The following is a 25,490-nucleotide window of genomic DNA, read 5'->3' on the forward strand; positions in this document are numbered from 1 at the left end:
GCTAAGAAGGTAAAGGGTGACAAAGGCAAGGCTCTTGTCACAAAGCAGAAAAGCTGGACAGACACCTCAGACTCTGAAAGTGAGGAAAACTATGCATTGATGGCAAATGCTGATAAAAAAAGTGCTGAGAGCAGTTCTGAAGCTGCTGAAACAAAGGTACCTCAGACTACTTATGCTTTTCATACTGATGATATTAATGAGTTGAGAAGATATCTTAAAACCATGTTTGTTAGTTATAGAGATCAAACTTTAACATGTGAAAGATTAACTTCTGATCTTTTAAAGAAGTTTGATCTAATGGATTGCACATCTGCAAAAACTTCCATGGCCACTGCAACTAAGCTTGAATTAAACACTACTGAAAAGTCTGTGGATATTTCAAGTTATAGGGGCATGGCTGGCTCACTTCTGTACTTAACATCTAGTAGGCCAGATATAATGTTTGCTACATGTCTTTGTGCTAGATTTCAAGCTGATCCTAGAGAATCTCACTTAGTAGCTATTAAGAGAATTTTCAGATATCTCAAGGGAACACCAAAACTTGGCATTTGGTACCCTAGAGATTCTGGTTTTGATCTAACAGGTTATTCAGATGTAGACTATGCAGGTTGTAGAATTGATAGAAAAAGTACAACAGGAACCTGTCAATTTCTAGGAAACAAGCTTGTGTCATGGTTCAGTAAAAAGCAAAATTCAGTTTCTACTTCTACAGCTGAAGCTGAGTATATTGCTGCTGGCAGTTGTTGTGCATAGATTTTGTGGATGAGAAACCAATTGATAGACTATGGTCTGCAAGTGGAATAATTCCCATTTTATGTGATAACACAAGTGTTATTGCCATCACTGAAAATCCAGTACAACATTCAAGAACAAAGTACATAGACATCAAGTACCACTTCATAAGGGAACATGTAATGAATGGTACTGTGGAACTACATTTTGTTCCAAGTGAAAAGCAGCTTGCAGATATTTTTACCAAGCCACTGGATGAATCCACCTTTTCAAGGTTGGTAAGTGAGTTAGGTATGTTAAATTACTCTTGAATTCTTTTTAATAATTTGCAAGTTGTATTGCAGCCAGAAATTTAATTAGTTTTTTAGTCTTGGATGAAATTTTGGCTAAGTCAAAATTTACATCTCGACGGATGATCATTATCCATCGAGTTTGATCATCCGTCGGTATACATTTTGTTAATAAAATCAATTATTTTTCTGGAATATTTTATGACTCGACGGATAACTATTTATTCTCATCCGTCGAATTGTCTGAATCCTAACCGTTAATTTCCTAAACATTATCCATCGAGTATACTTACAGTTAGTAAGTATAACACGACGGATAATTGATGGAATTTTTACAGTTTATTTTAAAACGGCTATTTTGGGCAATTCTTATTGGTCACTTTATTTTACTTTATTATTTTTGACAGTTATTTTTGAGAGAGTATAAAAGCACAATTCGTTTCCATTGCTTTTCTTTTATTATTCTCAAATCATCTGCTCTAACTTCTCTCTTTCTCAAAGCACTTACTCTCTCTGCAAATTTTTACTCTCTAACAATGGCATCAGTCGTCAAGATAATTTCTCAAACTGGATTTATCTATGAGAAGAACAACTTCACTGCTCTTGTGAACAAGGGGATTCAACAGTCTGGCGACTACCACAAGATGATGGATTTTGTGAAGAACTGCAAACTCAACTATGCCATGCTGGAATCACCCACCATATACTGTGAAGTTGTTGAAGAGATGTGGACGACTGCAACTATACAACTCAGCTGATAAGACTATCACTTTTACTATTAAAGGTAAGGAATTCTGTGTTAATAGTGACATTGTTAAAGCATGTTTCAAAATTCCTGATAATACTGTAACTTCACCACACACAGACACTGACATTGTTAATATGCTTAACTCCATGGGCTATGCACTCTCTACTTCTAAGTTAAGTGAAATTAGGAGGTTGGGTCTTGGGAAGGAATGGAGTTATCTATGTGATGTAGTTACTAAGGTATTCTCTGGTAAAATCAGTAATTTTGATTCTATCAATATCTCTATTCTTAACATGCTTTACATGTTAGTTACTGATAATTTTTTTAACTTTAGTGATCTTGTCATATTTGAGTTGGGGTTTAAGTTAGGGGAGTTAAATAAGAGGGGTAAAAATGTTTACTATGCTAGATTTTTAATGATGCTTGCTAACCACCTCTCTGAGGATATTGTTCTCGAGAACCCAATCAACAAATTAGATTATTGGGTTCAAGAAAGAAGAATCATTGCATATTTGAATAGGGCAAATCATCACAAAGAGGTGCCACTCTTCTATTTTCTTGTTATGGAGGCACCTCAGGTAAGTAAGGGGTAAGTGAGGTAAGTTCATCTGTCTCCACTCTTCAAGTTTCACACACTGTTTTTCATTCTAGTGTAGCTATGACAACTGTGTCATTGACCCAACAGTTACCCACCCAAGCTGCCAAACCCAAAATTTCAAAAACCAAGACAAAGAAAGCCCCCTCTAGTGTGGCGCCCTCCAAACCCGGGTCAGAAGTTTGAGGTACACACACACACACCTTATTTATAACCTGCTTATAACAATAATAAAGATAATAATAATATGCATTGACCCTACTTACCAACTTCCACGGACTGCAACAGGTTAAAGTATGTACACAAGCCACACACACACTTTATATTACAAACATCCAAATCCCAACTATTCAAACTCAGAACTGAATATTAAACATTACTACAAAATTTTACAAACTTAAACTATCTCAAAAGATGCCAGCTAGCTTAACTCGATCAACCTGGACCCCTAGCTCTCGCACTGGATTGGGGATCCTTGCTACCAACTGGTTCCTTCTTAACTGGAAAAGAACATAAACAACATCGCACAAATGAGCTAACTAGCTCAGCAAGTCACAATGACAAGACTTAGAATAATGATTATCAAGTGAAAAGGATTAAGGTATTAAGTGAACAAGGATTAATGATTTAGAATTGGATATTATATTTTTATTTTAAAAACTAAGGTTAGGCTGCTGATCAGTCACGCTCTAACCCCGAGCAAGGCACACAAGCTCTGCTCTAATTACTGGATCCAAGGCACACATTGGCCTAACTTGACCACCAATCCGGTCTGACCACAAATCTGGTCCATAATTTTTATAAAACAATCCAATTCTAACATAACAACAGAATAAACAATGTAAAGCAATAGCCAAAATTATAAGCAACATTGGATATTCAATCTTCACAAAGGATCAATATGTCAATTTCAAAGAATGGTTGTTAGGTAATGAAAGAATTGGATAACAAAGGAATTAACATTTCAAGGTTACAAGGATTTGGTCATTCAAAGCATAAGGTACAATGGTTTGAATATGTAAGCAATTTGATTCAGTGTTTGGTATTTAGTTTGTATGTATTTGTGGAGTAGTATTGTATATCAGTGGTTCGTATTCGGGTATGCAACAATCAATGGTTCAGAAAGAATAAGGTTTATGGCTCAAAGATTGACAACTAGAATCAAGGTTTAAGGTTCAGTGCTTCAAAGCACTATGCAATATAGAACAGGATTATCAATCATCAATATATATCTCGAGAAAGTTCAGATTACTTGCCTGGTACTAGCTTGCTATACTTCACTAACTTTCAATTACCACTGTCTTACTCCTCGACTATCGGTTTCCCTTTCCTACACCTTGCCTCTTCTTCTCACATATCATAAACATCTATCATTACTCAACTCATACGATTCTATTCGATATACACTTCTATCTACCCTTCGTTTTACCCAAATCCGATTAACGGATTGAAAGTTATGCTATAAACAAGTAAACACCGAACATATAGACCGACAAGCAAACGAGTCACATATAACACGTAACATGTCAGATGCTCAATGATATATCATTTATAAAGAAGTCTCGGGTCATAAACAGGCTTTCGGGTATTTAATATAATTTTAAAACATTTTTCGGAATTAAAATTAACGTTGGATCAATTTTTAAAGCAATATACAGGGTTCGGTTGGCCACATCTGGCTTCAAAATAATTTTCTAATAACTTTCGAGCCTTGAAAACAATTTAAAGTAATATTTTAAAGCTCGAAACTATTTTTCGGAAATTTTAAATCATTTTTAAATAATTAAATTTAATTAAATAAGTAATTAAAATCAATTAATAATTAATTAAATCAATTAATCAATAAATTTTTGAATTAATTGACTAATTAATCGATCAATTATCAACTAAATTAATTAACTAATTAATTCAGATTTATTTTTGAATTAAAAATAATTTTTTGAATTAAAATAATAATTTTTGGAATTTTCAGAAATTAAAAACGAATTTTTATAATTAAAATAAATAGAAAATATGGTTTTTAAATAATTTTAAAACAGGAAGGTTCTTTTGGCAAATTCTGGAAACTTCAGGTACCAAACTGCATCGTCCCCAAAAGTTCAGGTACAAAACTGTAATTTGACAGGGGGTCGCCGGAAAATGTCATGTCTCGCCGGAGAAGACGATTCCGGTATCCTCACCCCACCAACACCTCCAGATCACATCTACACAATACCAGGAACATAACCATATCATCAAATCGTCCTAACAATCCCTGAGTTGGCCGGAATCTGGCCGAGAAGTTCGCTGGTTTCCGGCAAACTCGACGAAAACTTTAAAACACAACTCCCTCCTCTACAGACCTCGTCGATTAGCAAGACTTATATGATCCAATTGCAAATTTCATAAGGAACACAACGCACCCCTCAAGAACATCTATTTATCCCGAAATAAAAAACCCCCAAATTCAATTAAGAACATTCAAACGAATTATAAACCCTAATTTCAAAATTCGAAAATCAAACTCAATTTTGAACATGTTATTGAACTCCAAATCAGTCATATGACATATGAAAATCATCAGGAAAACAAGCTCTACAACATGCAATCATCAAATCATTCAAACAATCATCCGAACAAAAATTCATATTTTTAATCAAAATATTTCGAAAATAAATAAAAATATATATAATCAACCTTTGATTCTGCAGTTCTGAAACTTGTATAATCTGATAGTACTCTTCAAAACCTCCGTTTTGGTTACTAAAGCTTCCCGATCAGATTTTAATAACACCTCCAAATAGTAGTTTGATTCTTGAAAGACTATATGAATATATAGATTTTCTCTGTAAAATTATATAATTACTGTTTGCAAATGATTTTCGGTACGAAATAAAATACGGTAAAGGCTATTTATAATTATGGAAAATTAGTATCCCGTTGGATCATTCCGGATATAAAATGATACATTTATTTATAAAAACATATCCAAACTGTACCGGTTTTCGGGATAATTATCCAAATCAGTACAATTTGTACTGCGGTCTTGGTCTCAGCGTCTGGTTACATGTATTATGAGGTGATAATTATAATAGTTCAATAAAAAGATCCCGATAATCAAAAATATGAGTTTCATTGATTACTGAAACGAATAATGTATCGCAAATATTACGCCGGGACCCGCGTTAGGACAAACCGTACGCCGGATCGAAAAAGTCAAAATATGAAAAATGCTCGGAATATTGCAATTGGGTTAGGAAGGAGTTCTCGGAAGAGTTTCGGGTTATAAAAAGGTAAAAACGGATTACGTCGGTTGGTTCCCGATTATATAAAATAGTTTAAAATACTCGGAAAAAGAATTCATAAAATCCATAAATTTCTAATAAAATCATAAATCAACATAAAAATAAATAGGAAGATATGACAATTATCCATATTTTATTTTGGACATATAAAAATTAAAATACTCAATTGATATTATTTTTAAACATCCAAATACATATACTACTTAACAAATAATTCATAGAATAAATATTGGACATGCATAATATTTATTTATTAGCGATATTTCCCAGATATTACATCCTTCCCCCCTTAAAAGGATTCTGTCCTCAGAATCTCCTTGGAAAAAAAATGAGGATGCTTTTCTCTCATATCACTTTCTAACTCCCAGGTTGACTCTTCAACCTTTGGGTTTCTCCACAAAATACTCTTACTAACTTTACCACTTTATTCCTTAACACTTTTTCTCTTTTTTTCTAGAATCTCTATCGGACTCTCTACATATGACAACTCTGGTTGAAGCTCTATTGGCTCGTATTCGATTACATGCTTGGAGTCTTGATTATATTTCTTAAGCATCGATACGTGAAAAACATTGTGAATGTGCTCCATGTGCGGAGGTAACGCTAACTCGTAAGCTATTTTGCCAACGCGCTTTAAAATCTCAAAAGGTCCGACATATCTTGGGCCCAGTTTTTCTTTCTTTCCAAATCTTGTCAATCCCTTCCACGGCGATACTTTCAGCAATACCAAATTCCCTTCCTCGAATTCCATATCTTTCCTTGATTGATCTGCATATTTCCTTTGACGGTCTTGTGCTGCTATCAATCTCTTCTGGATAACTTCAATAACTTCCTTCGTCTGTTGCACCAATTCAGGTCCAAGTATTTTACGTTCTCCTACTTCATCCCAATATACAAGAGATCGACATTTGCGTCCATAAAGAGCTTCATAGGGTGGCATCCCAATACTGGCATGATAACTGTTATTGTAAGCAAATTCTACTAAGGGTAAATGCTCGTCCCAACTTCCTTTGAAATCAATGGCACAAACACGTAACATGTCTTCGATCGTCTGGATTGTTCTTTCACTCTGGTCGTCCGTCTGTGGATGGTAAGTCGTACTCATATTCAGTCTCGTTCCCAAATATTCTTGAAAACTTTTCCAAAATCTCGAATTAAATCTCGGATCTCGATCAGATACGATAGACACAGGGACTCCGTGATGAACTAAGATCTCTTTCAGGTATATATGGACTAACTTGTCTAGTGAAAATCTTTCATTTATAGGCAGAAAATGAGCTGACTTGGTAAGTCTATCCACTATAACCCAAATGGCATCAAGATTAGCTTTCATCCTTGGTATTCCAACTATGAAATCCATGGAAATATGCTCCCACTTCCACTCTGGAATCTCTAATGGGTGCAACAATCCACTTGGTCTATGATGCTCTGCTTTAACTTTCTGACATGTATAACATCTACTAACCCATTCCGCAATTTCCCTCTTCATATCTGGCCATCACTAATTTTCCTTTAAATCTCTATACATTTTGGTACTTCCTGGATGGATTGAATACCTTGAATTATGAGCTTCCTGTAGAATTTCATTCTTCAACACCGTTACTGGTGGAATCCAAATTCTAGAAGAAAACCTAAGAATACCTTGATCGTCCTTTTGCGTGCAAAATTCTTCACCTACCAAATGATTTATGTCCTGATCCATTACCTCTTCTTGACACTTCCTTATCTTCTCTAACAACTCTGGCTGGAAAGTCATACTATACACTTTCGCTTCATCAGGTTTATAAACTCTAATTTCCAATTCCAGTTTCTGAAATTCCTTGTATATCTCTCCGGGTACTGATAACACATTCAACTTTTCTTTCCGACTTACCGCGTCCGCCCCAACATTTGCTTTACCGGGATGATAGTTAATCGTGCAGTCGTAATCCTTGATCAACTCTAACCATCTTCTCTGTCTCATGTTAAGCTCCTTCTGTGTGAATATGTACTTCAAGCTTTGGTGATCCGTATAAATCTCCCACTTTTCTCCATATAGATAATGTCTCCAAATCTTCAAAGCGAATACTATAGCTGCTAATTCCAAGTCATGAGTAGGATACTTTTGCTCGTGTGGTTTCAACTGCCTTGACGCATACGCAATAACCTTATCGTGCTGCATTAGAACACATCCGAGTCCTTTATGAGAAACATCGCTATAGATTACAAAATTCCCTTGATCATCTGGAAGTGATAAAACAGGTGCCATAATTAATCTTCGCTTCAATTCCTGAAAACTTTCTTCACATTTATCGTTCCATATGAACTTTTCATTCTTCCGTGTAAGCTTCATCAATGATGTTGCAATCCTCGAGAAATTCTGAACAAATTGGCAATAATATCCCGCTAATCCCAAGAAACTTCTTACCTCTGTTGGTGTTCTCGGTCTTTCCCAATTTGTAATTGCTTCAATCTTCGCTGGGTCCACTTTGATCCCTTAATTACTGACTATGTGTCCTAAGAACTGAACTTCTTGTAACCAAAACTCACACTTTGAAAATTTAACGTATAACTTTTTCTTTCTCAAAATCTCCAAAGCTGTTCTCAAATGTTCTGCATGATCCTCTTCTGTCCTTGAATAAATCAAAATATCGTCTATGAACACAATAACAAACTTATCCAAATATTCCTTGAAAATTCTGTTCATCGGGTCCATGAATGCTGGCGGGGCATTGGTTAATCCAAAAGACATCACTAAAAATTCATAATGTTCATACCTTGTTCTAAAAGCTGTCTTTGGTATATCCTCTGTCTTAATCTTTAGTTGATGATATCCCGATCTCAAATCTATCTTGGAGAAGTACTTGGCTCCCTTCAATTGGTCAAACAAATCATCAATTCTGGGTAACGGATACTTGTTCTTGATTGTAAGCTTGTTGAGCTCCTGATAATCGATGCACAGTCTCATGCTCCCATCCTTCTTCTTGACAAATAATACCGGTACACCCCACGAGGACACACCGGGTCTGATTACTCCTTTCTCTAATAATTCTTGCAATTGCTTTGCTAGTTCCTTCATCTCAATGGGCGCAATTCTGTACGGGGCCTTGGATACCGGTTCAGTTCCAGGTGCTAAGTCGATCGCAAACTCAATTTCTCTATCTGGAGGAAGTCCTGGTAACTCAGCGGGAAATACGTCTGGAAATTCATTGACTACTGGAATATTTTCAAGTTTTGTTGGCTCCTGACTTCTATCAATCACATAAGCAACGTAATGCTCGCATCCTTGCCGTAGTAACTTTTTAGCTTGAATCACTGTTAAAAACTTCTTTGCTTGTTTCTGGCCTTTAAACGTTACTATCCTTTCGTCTGGCGTCTTCACCATTACCTTCTTATTTCGACAATCTATCTGGGCATCGTGCTTAGATAACCAATCCATTCCTAAGATAACGTCAAACTCTCCTAGCTTAAATGGTATCAAATCTACACAAAACTTATTACCAGAAATCTCAATCTCACAATTTCCACAAACTTGATTAACAGATATACGTTCTTGATTTGCTAATTCCACAGTCATTATTTCATTTGAATACTCAACTGAACAGTTTAACTTACTAACAAAATCTTGAGAAATAAATGATCGAGTTGCTCCCAAATCTATTAATACTTTGGCACATAAAGAATTCACATTAAGCATACCTTCCACGACATTAGTATCCTGGATAGCGTCCTTCACAGACATATCAAAAACTCTAGCCCTTGGAGTCTCATTCACTGCTGGGGTAGATCCCATAATTCTCAATGCATTACTGACTGGGGATGGTGTCTTGTAATCCCTGGCTATGTGTCCTGGCTTCCCACATTTAAAGCATGTAAATCCAATAGCTAGAACCTTAACCGCTGGATTCTGGATAGGCTGATCCTTGTTTGTTGGCTCTCTCACTGGCTGATTGCGGCACTCCCTCGAAAAGTGCCCTTTCTGATTAAACTTGAAACAAACCACGTTTAACTTATTACAAACTCCTCCGTGCTTCTTCCCACATACCTGAAAATCTGGAAAAGTTAACCTTAACTAATTCGGTTGATTCACATTGACTGGACGGTTGCTTTGACCTCCATCGCCTGCATTCTGCTTCTTGAAATTAAAATTTCTCCCTGGCTGAAACTTACCCTTCTTAAAGTTTGGAAACTTCCCTGGTTGTGTCTGTCCTTCATTTCCTTCAAACTTCCTCTTCTTACTTTCCTTTTCCTTCTGTGACATCTCGCTCTCTGTCTCTGCAATCATGGCTTTTTGTACAACTCCTGCATAGGTATCCAATTCAAAGATGACTACCTTCCCTCTGATCCATGGCTTCAGACCTTGCTGGAATCTATTAGTCTTCTTCCTGTCAGTATCTACATATGACAGCACATACCTTGACAACTCTTCAAACTTACTTTCATAATCAGCTACCAACATATTTCCTTGCTTTAACTCTAAAAACTTCAGCTCCATCTAATCCTGAACAAACTGGGGAAAATATATTTCTAAAAACAATTCTTTAAACCTCTCCCAAGTAATGACATATGTACCTTCCAATATCTTCACAGTCTCCCACCAATAGGTGGCCTCATTCTTCAAATAATAACTTGCAAACTCAACCTTCTGTTCTTTCTTCACTTTAACTAAAGCAAATGACTTTTCTATTTCCTTCAACTAAACATTTGCTTTAATCGGATCTAGGGAACCCTTGAATTTTGGTGGGTTTACCGCCTGAAAAGTTTTGAAAGTTACCTGGGGATTGGTCTGTCTTTGTTGTTGTTGAGTCAGGTGAACTGTTTTTTGAGCCAAGATTTGAAGAATCTGGGTTATTGCTTGGTATATGGGTCCTGGCCTTACATTCAGGTTTGGGTCATCTTGATTATTATTGTCGTTGTTGTTGGTTTCTTCATTCTGGGTGTTGGTGCGGGTATTTCTTCTGGGAGGCATTTCTTGTAAAGAATCAAACAACTTATTTAGCTTTTAAATCTAATCCTTTACATAAAAGAAAAGTTTTGTAAAACACAAATATCTCTTTTTTTGAAAATAGTTGTAATAGTGGACCAAGTAAATTACATGCTTCTTTACAGAATATAAACAGTTAAGGAAACAGGGTATATGGTATCACAAGGGTATAACCGGTGCAATAAATAAAGTAAAGTAAAACAGGTGCAGTAATGTAAATGACAATGCTGGAAAGGAAAAGGTACTGATATATATAGATCAAAAGTTTTAGGTAGTACAAGCATAAAGACGCTTCGGAAGTAAAAACAAAAAGGATACAACAAGCCTACGCACTAGTCAGCAGATCTAGTCTATAAATACAACCCAAAAGTCTACAGATACATACTACACACTACTGTACATACTAAACTACCACAACAGCACTGATCAGCATCTCTGGATCTCTAGCTCATGGCAAGTCTGGACCTCCAATATCCTCAAGCTCCTCTAGAACCCACTTAGCCCATTCCACAAGAAAATCAGGGGGGATATCCTCATGAGTAGCCTCAGTAATCCTCATAGCAGCTGCTCTCCGAAATACCTGGAGTCTCTCTCTGAGTCGCCTCTCACCACTCCCAACCTCTCTGGTACGCAAAATATGTAATAGCTCTTGAATCTAACCCCGTAGGAATCACTGCTCCATAAGACAAGCCTCAAACTGATGGTATGGGACAGGATAGGAAGAGAACTGAAAAGGTACACCTGTAACTGAGTGACCAGTAAAGCCTGAGTCGGCAGGTGGGGGTCCTCTGATAGGTGGCCTCATGCCTGAGAGTGGAATAGCCTGCAGCGGTACGGGCTGCAACACAGGTGGAGGTAAAATAACCAACACTGGTGGAATAACAGGACGTGGATCTGAAGATGGTCCTCCAACTGAGGGCTCTGAGTGATCAGCTGGTATGGAGATGAAAGAGTCGGCCATCGCTGCAATCTGAAATCATATCGCAATATAAGAATCTCGAACCACAACGTGAATTATACTAATACCTGTTATACCATCGCACTCATCTTCTCAACAGTTCTATCTTTCTATTTCCTTACTTCTAATCCTAACCCTCTACCCATTCCCGTCAACCTAGGCTTGTGTCAGTGACTTATAACCTGTAGCTCTGATACCAAACCTGCGACGCTCTCCAAACCTGGGTCAGAAGTTTGAGGTCCACACACACACACACCTTATTTATAACCTTCTTATAACACTGTAACATGTCAGACGCTCAATGATATATCATTTATAAAGAAGTCTCGGGTTATAAACAGGCTTTCGGGTATTTAATATAATTTTTTAAACCTTTTTCGGAATTAAAATAGTCGTTGGATCAATTTTTAAAGCAAGAAACAGGGTTCGGTTGGCCACATCTGGCTTCAAAATAATTTTCTAATAATTTTTTAGCCTTGAAAACAATTGAAAGTAATATTTTAAAGTTCGAAACTATTTTTCGGAAATTTTAAATCATTTTTAAATAATTAAATCTAATTAAATAAGTAATTAAAATCAATTAATAATTAATTAAATCAATTAATCAATTATTTTCGAATTAATTGACTAATTAATCAATCAATTATCAACTAAAATTAATTAACTATTGAATTCAGATTTATTTTTGATTTAAAAATAATTTTTGGAATTAAAATAATAATTTTTGGAATTTTCAGAAATTAAAAATGAATTTTTATAATTAAAATAAATAGAAAATATGATTTTTAAATAATTTTAAAATAGGAAGGTTATTTTTGCAAATTCTGGAAACTTCAGGGACCAAACTGCATCGTCCCCAAAAGTTCAGGTACTAAACTGTAATTTGACAGGTGGGTCGCCAGAAAATGTCCTGTCTCGTTGGAGAAGACGAGACCGGCATCCTAACCCCATCAACACCTCCAGATCACATCTACACAATACCAGGAACATAACCATATCATCAAATCGTCCTAACAATCCCTGAGTTGGCCGGAATCTGGCCGAGAAGTTCGCCGGTTTCCGGCGAACTCGACGAAAACTTTAAAACACAACTCCCTCCTCTACAGACCTCGTTGATTAGCAAGACTTATACGATTCGATTGCAAATTTCATAAGGAACACAACCCACCCCTCAAGAACATCTATTTATCCCGAAATAAGAAACCCCCGAAATTCAATTAAGAACATTCAAACGAATTATAAACCCTAATTTCAAAATTCGAAAATCAAACTCAATTTTGAACATGTTATTGAACTCCAAATCAGTCATATGACATAGAAAATCATCAGGAAAACAAGCTCTACAACATGCAATCATCAAATCATTCAAACAATCATCCGAACAAAAATTCATATTTTTAATCAAAATAATTCGAAAATAAATAAAAATATATAAAATCAACCTTTGATTCTGTAGTTCTGAAACTTGTATAATCTGATAGTACTCCTCAAAACCTCCGTTTTGGTTACCAGAGCTTCCCGAGCAGATTTCAATAACACCTCCAAATAGTAGTTTGATTCTTGAAAGATTATATGAATATATAGATTTTCTCTGTAAAATTATATAATTACTGTTTGCAAATGATTTTCGGTACAAAATAAAATACGGTAAAGGATATTTATAATTACGGAAAATTAGTATCCCATTGGATCATTCCGGATATAAAATGATACGTTTATTTATGAAAACATATCCAAACGGTACCGGTTTTCGGGATAATTATCCAAATCATTATAATTTGTATTGTTGTCTTGGTCTCAGGGGCTAGTTACACGTATTACGAGGTGATAATTGTAATAGTTCAATAAAAAGATCTCGTTTATCAAAAATACGAGTTTTATTGATTTACTGAAACAAATAATGTATCGCAAATATTGCGCCGGGACCCGCGCAGGACAAACCGTACGCCGGATCGGAAAAGTCAAAACATGGAAAATGCTCGGAATATTGCAATTGGGTTAGGAAGGAGTTCTCAGAAGAGTTTCAGGTTATAAAAACGTAAAAACGGATGACGTCGGTTGGTTCCCGATTATATAAAATAGTTTATAAATACTCGGAAAAGAATTAATAAAATCCATAAATTTCCTATAAAATCATAAATCAACATAAAAATAAATAGGAAGATATGACAATTATCCACATTTTATTTTGGACATATAAAAATTAAAATACTCAATTGATATTATTTTTAAACATCCAAATACATATACCACTTAACAAATAATTCACAGAATAAATACTGGACATGCATAATATTTATTTATTAGCAAAAATAATTACACGATATTTCCCAGATATTACATCTGGTGTCTCTCAAAAGATGCCAGTTGTAAAATCCACCAAACCAAAAGAGGGGAGTGTGAAGGTGGGTAAGAAAGGTGAGGGACAGGGTGAACATCAGAGAAACCCTAAGAATAAGGTTGGAGAGGTGAGTGTTTCCCAGCCTAGCCACACTACAGTTTCCCAACAAACTACAGTGCTTAATAAGGATATAAGCTCATTACTAGTTGCATCCTCCCAAAAGGATGTGACTATTGAACAAAGCTCTCAACTAAGAGCACAGACCAAAAGGGTAAGGGACACAAGCTCACCCCAAACCTAATACTAGAAAGAAGAAACCAAAGACCTTTAGGGGATACACAGGGTTTACACACTGTGCAAACTGGTGCTAAAAACACAGTCACTGCACCTTCTCAAAGTCAGTTTGATGTGGCTCCAACAAATGTGGAGTCACAGCCAAAATCTCTAACAATTAAAGCCCCTGAAACACCAAACTCTCCCACACACTCCTTGTATGTTGACATGATAAACACATCCCTTCCAAATTCTCCATCTTTAACTTTCTTGGAGAAGCCAAAAATCCAAGCAAGTGAGCATCATTTTTTAGATGATTTGTTGGCTCACTTGCCATTTCCTTTCTGAAACTGTTGAGACATCTGTGCCAAAATTCTCATCAATCTGCCCAGAGTCCAGAATAGTTTCCACTCTAAACACATTCATTTCTACTCACTCGATGGATATTGTTCATCCATCGAGTAGCGATTGTATCCCGACGGATAAGCTTAACAGCAGTTATCCGTCGGATAGTCAACCCACTAACCCGACAAATATCCCTTATCTATCGAGTATCTCTGCATAACTTCAAATTTCATCAATTATCCCAAGTGCAGAAGACTTAGTGGTAGTGCAATCACTCCTAGGATTGAGGGAAGGGAGTGAAATGAGTGAGAGTCTGGGTTGCTCCCAGGAAAAAGGAGAGGAAAAGAGTGAAGAAATGCAATCCATTTCTTTCGGATTGGCAAAAGTGAGTGTGAGGAGTCCAACCTTAGATGGTGAAGGTGAGGGTGTGAGGGTAGGGAGCCAAGGTGAGACCTTGATGCAACAAAAGAGAGATCAAGAGAGAATTACAGGTATAGGAGTGATAAGGGTGGAAACCATTGCAAGTGAGTCAATGAATGTCAATGATGCAAAAAGGAAAAGGCTATTTCAGCAAGAATATCAAGCTGTTATAGATTCCATTTCCCTAGATGCTAAGAAATTTACTCACCCTGTGACAGCTTACCAAACTCTAGCTGTACAGGGCAATGAGGAGGCTGAAAGATTGCTAAACTTGGTGCATACAACACAATCTTTACAAAGAGCAAAGGATGCAGTCACTGTTATGCCTTCCAACATTGGAGTGATTTGGAACTGGATGAGACTTCTTTTGGGGATGGTGGTGGTGATGATGAGGAAGGTAGCATGGACATAGGGGGGCTGCAGATACTCCTACCTGGATGCTCACAAAAGAATGCTCCTACTCACATCTCCAATCAATAATTTTCAAGCTGATTCATGACACTCAAGCAGCCATTCAGGCATCTTCCAATGCTAGCACAAAAGCAACTACTCAAAGCACATCTTGAAGCACTCCAGCTGCATAAGATTCAATCCCTCCAACACAATCAGAGTGTGGATGCCATCAAGTAGGAAATTTCTGAAGTCAAGCAGGATGTTATAGAAAGAATGGATGCTAGACTCCCTGCAACCACCATGACTGAAATTGCTCATAAACTAAGGAAGGAGGCTGATTTAAACAGGAAAGTTGAGGCCATGGACTCAAGACTATCTGTTGTAGAGAAGTAAATGGTCAAGATACTAAACAATCAAGAAGCTCAAACTGCATTACTCCAATAATTGGTGGCAGCTCAACTCCCTCCCACACAACTTGATGATAACAAAAAGGGGGAGAAAGGATCAAGTGAAGGGGAGAAACAGCTTAACATTCAATTCAGTAAAGTAATTGTGCCTACAATTACTTTCACCAAGCCACCAACAACAAACAGTATTGATCTAATAAATAAAACAGCAGCCACATTGAGAGCAGCCGAGAAGAAGCAGTTGAGTCCAATCAACTGGGAGAAAATTGATGAGGATATATAAAAGAGATTTGGGTTAGTAAAGAAGCCAGAAAAATCAGCCATTCATCACTCTCAAGTCAGGAAAATATCTGTAAATGAAATGAGCATGAAAAATCTGGAAAAAGGACAACCATCCCGCATCAAATCTCCAAAGGCTAAGCTAATTTTGAAGCCAAGGGTGAACTATCCAAAATCTTTACTAAAGAACCCCTTGGACACAGTGTATGAGACACCAAAGCCTGATGAAAAGAAGCTGTTGGCCAGGTCTATAGCATTCTACAAGGATCCAGCTGATTCAGCATTAAAAAGAAGAATTGCTAAAGTTTTCAGGAATGGTAAAAAAATTTGTGTGGTGGCTGGACACCCTCAATTTGCTGAAGCAAAGAGAGAAGAAAAGGCAAGATTGAAGCAAGAGAAGAAGCAAGCTGTTCTAGATGCTAAAAAGGTCAAACAAAAGAAGGAGCAAGCTGCTATCTTGGCCAAGCTACAAGCTGTGAAACCTACACAACAAGTTTCTACACAACCATCTGAAATAGTTGAATATCAAGATCAAGAAATGCAAAATGCACCTCCACAGACAAAGAAACCAAGGTACAAGCAAAGAATCAAGAGAAAATTGGACTTTAGTGATGCGGAGATGGAAGGGTACCTTCCCAAAGATTCTACATCTGTAACAACTCAAACATCCATGCCCTCTGTGGCACATGAAGAATTCAAGGTAGATCCATCCAAGAATTTTCATGGTGAACCTATCATTCCAAAGGATGAGCCAATAGACTGGGATAGTCTACCAATACCTGAACTCAATCTACCTCACTTCATGAAGCCAAAGAAGACAAAGACAAGAGCAGTCAAGAAAGTGAAGCCATCAACTCTCAGATCCAAGTCCCTAACCAAAGCTCAAACCAAAGTCAACAAGGGGGATGTACATCTGTGACATCAAGGAATTCTCAGATTTAAACGTCTATCTAGATGAACTGGAAGAAGTTCGAGGGATTGATGCTTACTTACAGGAATCTACCTGAAAGGTTAGTGTTCAAGTACAAGGGAGGAAAAGAGATATATTGGCCACTTCACAGGATCCTTCAAGAAAGCCAATATGTGTTGATAAAGGTTTATTCATCCTTCAAGAAGAACTTTGGATTCAATGTGACAGCTAGAAGACTTGTTCTAAAGAAGATTGAAGAACTGAGGAGTATTAGAGCTAAAGATGCACTCCCAAAGACTCTAACTATTCCTTACACAGGGATTAGAGTGCATCTAAGGCCCTACTGGCTGATGGAATTCATGGATGATAAAGGAGTTAGAAGATTCTTCTGATTAGAAGACCAATTGAGCTTCTCTAGCAATGAGACTCTTTTGGAAATGCAAGAAATGCTAAATGCCTCAGAATCTGATGAACTGGAATTCCAAAGACAGCTCCAAAATCAGATAGAAGAAAACAACAGAATGCTTGGAAAGAGATCCAGATCTTCAAGGAAATAGATTAATCTGCTCATGCTAGAGGAGCACCTTGAAAATGACTGTGAGCAAATCTTTATACATTTTGATAATTACAGCACTTTACAGTTTAATCTACTTCCATTTAAATTTGTATTTTTAGGGTATTTTGTTATCATCAAGTTTCTCTTAATTTATGCCTAAAATTCTAGTAGACATAAATTGGGGGAGATTATTGTGTATATGTTATGAACTTGATGATTTCATTAACAAAACACCTTAGTAGATTTAACTTATTATATTTGTAGCACTCGACGGATAAAGAATATAGTCCCGATGGATGACTCAATATAGTCCCGACGGATGATGATTTATTATCCATCGAGTGAGTAGCTTATGTAACAATAAGTCATGTAGCACATCTCTGCAAACACCTTTGTTTAGATTCTGTAGTAGTATATAAGTCATGTTGACTTTAATTGGATATGCAGAATAGGTTGATTAATTGTACATACATGATGTCTTGTAATTCTATATAAATGAAATGAAGTCAAGTGCCAAATAGCTACTCAACGGATGATCAACAAAGCTACTCGACGGATGATCAACAAGGCAACCCGACGGATGATCATGTACCCGACGTATAATCAATTCAAACATCTATTGACAGTGACAACACAGTCACATGCGTCGAGTGTATGCAAAAGGAATGTGGAAGCCTATTCAATTGGGTTTTTGATAACAAAGAAGCATTGCCATTTTCATGCTATTATGAAGATATTCAAAGATACTGGAATAGAGTAATGAAGCAGCATAGTATTAGACTTGATAGGTTTTTTTTATTATCTTGTCTTATTACTGTGTAATCTTGGTAATATATATAAACCAAGAGTAGCAATTAGAACAACAAGAAGACTAAGCAAGTAAATTCTCATAGAAACATTTGTATGCTGTATCTTTAGCATTTCTCTCTAAGTTTAGTTGTTCTTATTTGTAAGCAGCTGTGAGCTATTCAAGCTTCACAGAGTTATCTCGATATATATATATATATATATATATATATATATATATATATATATATATATATATATATATATATATATCTGGTGGATACTTTCTAATCCACCAGAAAGTTTTAAAGACTTGTGTTTTTATTACTTTGTGTTCTGATTCATATTTAACTTGTTATTCCACACTTTGCAAATCAAAATACTGTCATATATATATATATCTTAAGTTAGAACATTTTATATTTCTGAAAAAGGTTCAAGAATTCCATTCAACCCCCCTTTTGTGCATTGTTAGGGTCTAACACTTAGAAATAAGGCATTACTAAGAAAAATGCTTAAAATCTGTCATTAATTTTGAAGTCTACTATAGGATAAATTTATGCATGAGTCCAGCTCAACTATTTGTGCTCATTTTATGCATCTTTTAGAATTATTTTTCACAGTGGCTCCTCAGTGTAAATGAGTCACAACTGCTTATCAGAATTTATGCTATTATCAGAGTATTTCTCCTGTAATCAGAGACTGTGAAAAGTCACCAAGAAAAATTTATTTGCTTTTTTAATGCATATAACTTAGTATCAGTAATGCACTTGGGTCTTCCCTTCCACATATTTACTCTAGATCTCAAAGGAGTTCCTGACTTTAATTTTCTTTTCTTTTCTTCAGATAAGTGAGGCTTATCAAGCATGTGGTTCATCCTTAAGATTTACTAACATCAGAATTTGACAGATAAGAAGCAAGAATCTAGTTTGTGACTTAGTAATAAGATACACAAAGTAAATTTGACTAAGCTCAAAATCAGAATTTGCTTGTGTTAAAGAATTTCCACATAAATAACTAATTCAAACATGGGATTTCAAGTATGTTAAAGACTACTAGATCAGCATCTAGCACAGTAATCCTCATTGGATTGAATAGTCACAGAACATTCAAATCACTATTAGAGTATATAGATCCACATCAGATAACAATCAGCATTTAATGTATTCCAATTTAAGCACAGATTACATGAAGATAAGACAATCTGTAAACACTGATCATAAAGTCTGATGCATGAGAACAAAAACTAAGCAGATTTAGAGAAAGAACCTGAAACCATTCCAAGTTCATTTACCAGTCTTGTAAAAGTAGCTTCACATAGTTGTTTTGTGAAGATATCTGCTAGTTGTTGATCTGTTGGAACAAAATGCAATTCCACTGTACCTTCCATTACATGTTCCCTTATGAAATGGTACCTAATGCTGATGTGCTTTGTCATTAGTGTTGAACTGGATTACCTGTCATAGAAATAGCACTTTGATTATCACAGTAAATAGGTATTTAGAAAATTTGAACCCATAATCCAGTAACTGATTCTTCATCCAAAGAATCTGTGCACAACAGCTTCCTGCAGCAATATATTCTGCTTCTGCAGTTGATGTGGAAATTGATTTCTGTTTTTTGTTAAACCAAGAAACTAATCTGCCTCCAAGAAATTGGCAGCTTCCACTAGTGCTTTTCCTTTCTATTTTGCATCCTGCAAAATCTGCATATGAGTAACCTATTAGCTTAAAATCTGATTCTCTAGGATACCACAATCCTAGATCAGCTGTACCCTTGAGTTACTTGAAAATTCTTTTCACAACTATTAAATGAGGTTCTCCTGGATCAGCCTGAAATATTGCACAAAGACAGGTAGCATACATGATATCTAGTCTACTTGCAGTTAAATAGAGTAAAAAGCCAATCATACCTCTGTAGTTAGTAATATCTACTGATGAACCAGTATCTTTATCTAATTTGGTTGCAGTGGCCATGGGAGTGGATGCAGTTGAACAGTCTTGCATTCCAAATTTTTTCAGTAAATTTCTGGTGTACTTGGATTGATTGATTAAAGTACCTTCTTCATTTTGCTTGACTTGAAGTCCCAGAAAATAACTAAGTTCTCCCATCATACTCATTTGATATCTTGACTGCATTAGCTTTGCAAACTGTTATTCCCAAGGAACTAACAATGAGATTTACAGAAGGGGGGTTGAACATAAATCTCAAAACTTTTTCAAGTTTTGAGCAGTTTCAAAGGCTAAGTGTTTGATGAACAATTGTGTGTGAATTGCTTTGAGCAGGTGCAGACAGATGAATATTTAAAACACAAATGTAAAAAACACAAAGACTTTAAAAACTTTTCTGGTGGATTTGTTGTTCCACCAGAGATGTGTATTTCAGAAAATCTGTGATTCAAAGAATTGATCACAGCTGCGTCCTAGTACAAACTAGATGATTTTCTCTCTATATTTTTCTAAACAGCTCTGGAAAATTCATATATAATTACTAGCTTGCAACTTGGTTTATATATCACCAAGTTTACAAGTGAAGACAAAGATAAAATACAATTTTAAAATAGTTTTTCACATGTTTCTTCTTCATTTCTCTATCCAATGCATTCTAGGATAATCTGTGAATCTTTGAATACTTCCTTGTTTGCACCAGAATGGAAATGCTGCATTTTCTTGATTCTTCCAAGAGCCTACCACATTCCAATTGTCTCTGTCAACCCATGTGTCTCTGTCAGATTATGAATTATCACTGTCAACTGCTATTGAACTGAGCATCCGTTGAAGCTTTCATCCGTTGATGGCTTTATCAGTTGAAGCTTTATCCGTTGATGCATTAGCAGTTGAAGCTTTATCCGTTGATGCATTCATCCGTTGATGGATGTTATCAGTTGAAGCTATAGAGACATCCGTTGAAGCTTTGTTTCTCATCCGTTGAAGACCTTTAATTTATCAGTTGATACTACTTCATTTATACAAAATTACAAGGCATGAAATATTTACAATTAGCCCTCCTATTTGCATATCCACTAGTAGTCAACATGATTTATAATTTCCCACAACTTCTAAGAATTATAACTTAAATACAGAAACTGAAATGTGCTACAATACTAAACTTATTTCTAAGTAAAGCTACTCCATCAACGGATAGCCAGAGTGGTCTTATCCGTTGAGGCTAGAAATACTAGATTTCTACTAAAGTGTTTTGCTTATCTTATCATCAAACTAATACACATATTCCTAACAATCTCCCCCTATTTATGTCTACTAGAATTGTAGGCATAAATTTAGGTTTAACTTGATTATAACAAAACACTTAACAAATACATGAGCTGAAATCAAGTAGAAATTCAAAAGTGCTGCAAAAGTGTATGTACTGAGATAGAATTGAAGAATTACATTGTTTCCAAGGATGCTCCTTTAGACTGAGTAAATTATTTTCTTTTCCTTTGTTCCCTTGTTTTCTTCCCTAGCCTCTTGTCATTTTCCTCTACTTGGAGTTGGAGTTGTCTATACAATTCAGCTTCATCTTCTTCACTGATATCCAACTTAGATTGCATGTCCTTGAGAGTTTCATTACTTGCAATTTTAAGTTGGTCTTCAAGTCTGAAAAATCTTCTGACTTCTTTATTGTCTCTGAACTCTATCAACCAATTAGGGGATTTATGAATTGTAATTCCATGCTCAGGGATGAGTAATGTTCTAGGCAAGGAATTAGACTCCCGCCAAGTTTTCCTTATGCTAGCAATCTTGTTGAGAATCTCAGTTTTGGCAGTCCTGGTATAGCCAGAATCCCTTTTGATAGCTGAGTAGACTCTAACCAAGGTAGAATAGCCCTCATTTAGAATTCTTTGAAGAGGCCAAGTCCTTTCCTCACTTCCTTTATACTTAAACACTAGCCTTTCTGGTAGCTGTTTGTAGGCACTTATTCCCCTTACTTCCTCCAGCTCATCCAGATAGAGTTCAATATATGTATACTCTTTTATGTCATAAATATGAACATAATCATCCTTTGAGGCTTGTGGCTTAGGCTTAGGTTTATGTTTCTGAGTGAATTTACTTGAGGTTAGGGGAGGTGTTGATTTGGATTTTCTTTTCAGTTTCTTTGGTGGTGGAGAGGTAGTTAGGAAGGTAGGCAAGTTGATGGTGTCCCAATCAATAGGTTCCTCTTTAGGGATGATTGGTTCACCATGGACATTTATACTGGGATCGGCAACAAAAGGTTCAGGAATGGAAGGTAGTGGTTTAGATTTTGATTGGGTTTCCACAGTGTCATCTCCACTCTTCCTTTTTGCATTGGCCTTCTTTCTGTTCCCTTTCTGCCATTCCTTTCTTTCCTCACTTCTTTCCTCCACACTTTCACCAACCATATTTCTTTTATCCATATTTATGCTTTCAATCTTGTCTTCTTCACTCTTGTCTTCAATCTTCTTCTTTTCTTCAGTCTGACTTGACTTTAGCTGTTTTTCAAGCTTTGCTTGTGCTCTTTTGTCAGCCTTCAGCTTTTTAGCTTCTTCCTTTAACCTCATGGTTTCTTCCCTCTTGGCTATTGAGAATTTGGGATGTCCTTGCATCACACATATACTCTTTCCCTCTCTATAGATGATAGTCATATTCATTCTTTCCACTACATCCTTGGTCTCTTTAGGCTTTATGATGTTACCACCCAAAACTTTGTCTTCATCAGGCTTTGGAAGAGGAAAATCCACTTCTTTTAGTTGAGCAAAGTTTAGAGGGTTCTTTGTAGAGTCCTTGTTGGATCTAGTGGATGGCTTGAGTACCATGGGCTTCAGGTTCCTGAAAGAAGTTTCTCCAACCTTATTCCTCCTTACTGGCTTGTGCTCCATTGTGATTTGCTCAACTTTTCTGTTCTGTTTCACAGATAAGGATTTTGTAATCGTAGAGCCAAACACCTGTTGCATCCTTTCATCAATTCTTCTCCTTTGCTCTTTCACCTTTATCTCAGCTGCTGCTAGCTGGATTAGATCAATTCCATCAAGCTTTCCTTTGATTTGAAGTGTTGGAGAAGTAGTGATGGAAGGAACTAGCACTTTGGATATTTGAATGTGTGTAGATGGCTCCTCTCCCCCTTCCCCTTTATTCTCCCCTTTTTTGTTATCATCTTGGAGAGGGGTCAAACCTTGTGCTCTAGCCAGTTGCATTAGAAGACTGGTCTGAGACTGTTGATTTTGAAGAATGGTGACCATAAAGTTTTTAATAACTTGAACTCTTTCCTCCAATTTGGCCAGCTTCTTTTCAACATCTGATTCTCTTCTCAGTCTCAGTAACAGGTCCTGCATGGTACCAAAGGGCATGATTGAATCTAGCTTCTCAGAGTGGTAGGACTTCAAGTCAGCTATATCCTTCTTGAGTTCATCCACACTCAGATTCTGTCTTAATTATTGTAGCTTCATGAGATGTAGAGAATCTAGGTGGGCTTGAAGAATAGCCTTGGTACCAGCATTTGAGGTGTTCTGAATGGCCTTTTGGATAGACATGACTTGTTTGACTAAGGATACATTGAATTGTCCTGGTGTAGACTCATTTGTCAATGCCCATTCAGGTAATTCTGGAATAGAACTTGGGCCTTCATCTCCCCCTAAGTTCATGCTTCCATCAAATGAAGCAGAGTCATCATCATTAGAATTTACTCCAAATTCTTCAGATGGCTCACCAGCTGTAGAAGGCATCAAATTGACAGCAGTTTTATCCCTTTGTAGAGATTCTGAAGTATGTACTAGATTTAAAGTCTTTTCTGCCTCTTCATTGCCCTGAGTAGCCAACAGTTGATAGGCTAACACAGGATGAGTAAAAGTGTCAGCATCCAAGGAAATGTTATCAATTATAGCTTTGTAATGTTGCTGAAATTGTCTTTCCTTTTCAGCATCATCCATAATCATTGACTCACTAGCAATGGCTGGATCCACCCTTATATCTTCTATACCTGCTTTTCTCTCAATTTCTCTCTTTTCTTGCATCAGGGCTCCCCTTGGCTCACACTCCTCACACCCTCACCTTCACCTACTAAGGTGGTACTCCTCTCACTTTCTTTTGCCATGCTGGAAGAAATAGCATGCATGTTTAGACTCTCAAGCTCTCCTTTTGCCTGGGAGCAACCCAGCCTCTCGCTCAAATTTTCGCTCCCTTCCCTCAATCCTAGAAGTGATTATACAGTAACCATGTCTTCTACACTTGGAATTAATTCAGTTGTTAGTGTAGAGGCTATCAACGGATAAGGAGTATCCGTTGAAGTGGAAACTGATGGTATCAACGGATAACTGCGGTTAAGCTTATCCGTTGAAGAACAACCACTTGTCAACGGACGAGGGATATCCGTTGAAGAAGGAAAAAAAGTAGAAATTGAAAGTGACATAATTGTTGAATCTGTGTGGATTGATTTTAATTTAGGTGACATGGATTCTTCAACTAAATCTGAAAGAATTGGCTGATGATCCAACAAATCATCCAAAAGATGATGATCACCAGTATTTGAGTGGGGCTCCTCCCTGAGTTGTAAAGAGGGAGAATCAGGAATTGATGTGAATATCATGTCCACATCCAGAGATGGTGATGGAGAATTTGGTGATTGATTTGTGTCAATTTTGAGAGAATGGGGCTGTGACTCCATATTTGTTGGAGTCACATCAAGCTGAATTTGAGAAGGCATGGATACAGGTGGGTGTATATGTGCAGTGTGTGCACCCTGTGTGGAAACTAGGGTTTTGACCCCCTTTCTTCTTGTAAAGGCTTTTACAGGTGAGTGTGTGGCTTCAGTGTCCCTCCCTCTTTTGTTTTGTGTCCCTGGTTGAGGACTATTTTCAATAGTTGCACCCTTTTGGGAGGATGTAACTAGGGATGAGTTTGAATCCTTTCAACCACCACAGTCTTTTAAGAAACTGTGGCTTGGCTAGCTTGGGTACCACTCACCTCTCCTACCTTATTTTGGGCGTTTTCTTGATGTTCACCCCTCCCCTCATCACTCACACCCTGTTCACTCCCCTCAGGGTTTATGGTAACTGTTACTAACTGTTGTCTTTTGAGAAACAACAGAGGTGGCTTTCTTTGAATTTGGTTTTGAAACTTTAGGTTTGGTGGTCTTGGTAGGAATCTGTTGGGACATAGACACAGATTCCATGGCCACACTTGAAGGCAAAGAAATGATGGGGATGAAAGTAGTAGGAGTTGAAGAAGTATTTACCTCACTTACCTGAGGTGCA

The sequence above is a fragment of the Apium graveolens genome, chromosome 3 (genome assembly GCF_009905375.1).
Source record: "Apium graveolens cultivar Ventura chromosome 3, ASM990537v1, whole genome shotgun sequence".
Lineage (NCBI taxonomy): Eukaryota > Viridiplantae > Streptophyta > Magnoliopsida > Apiales > Apiaceae > Apium > Apium graveolens.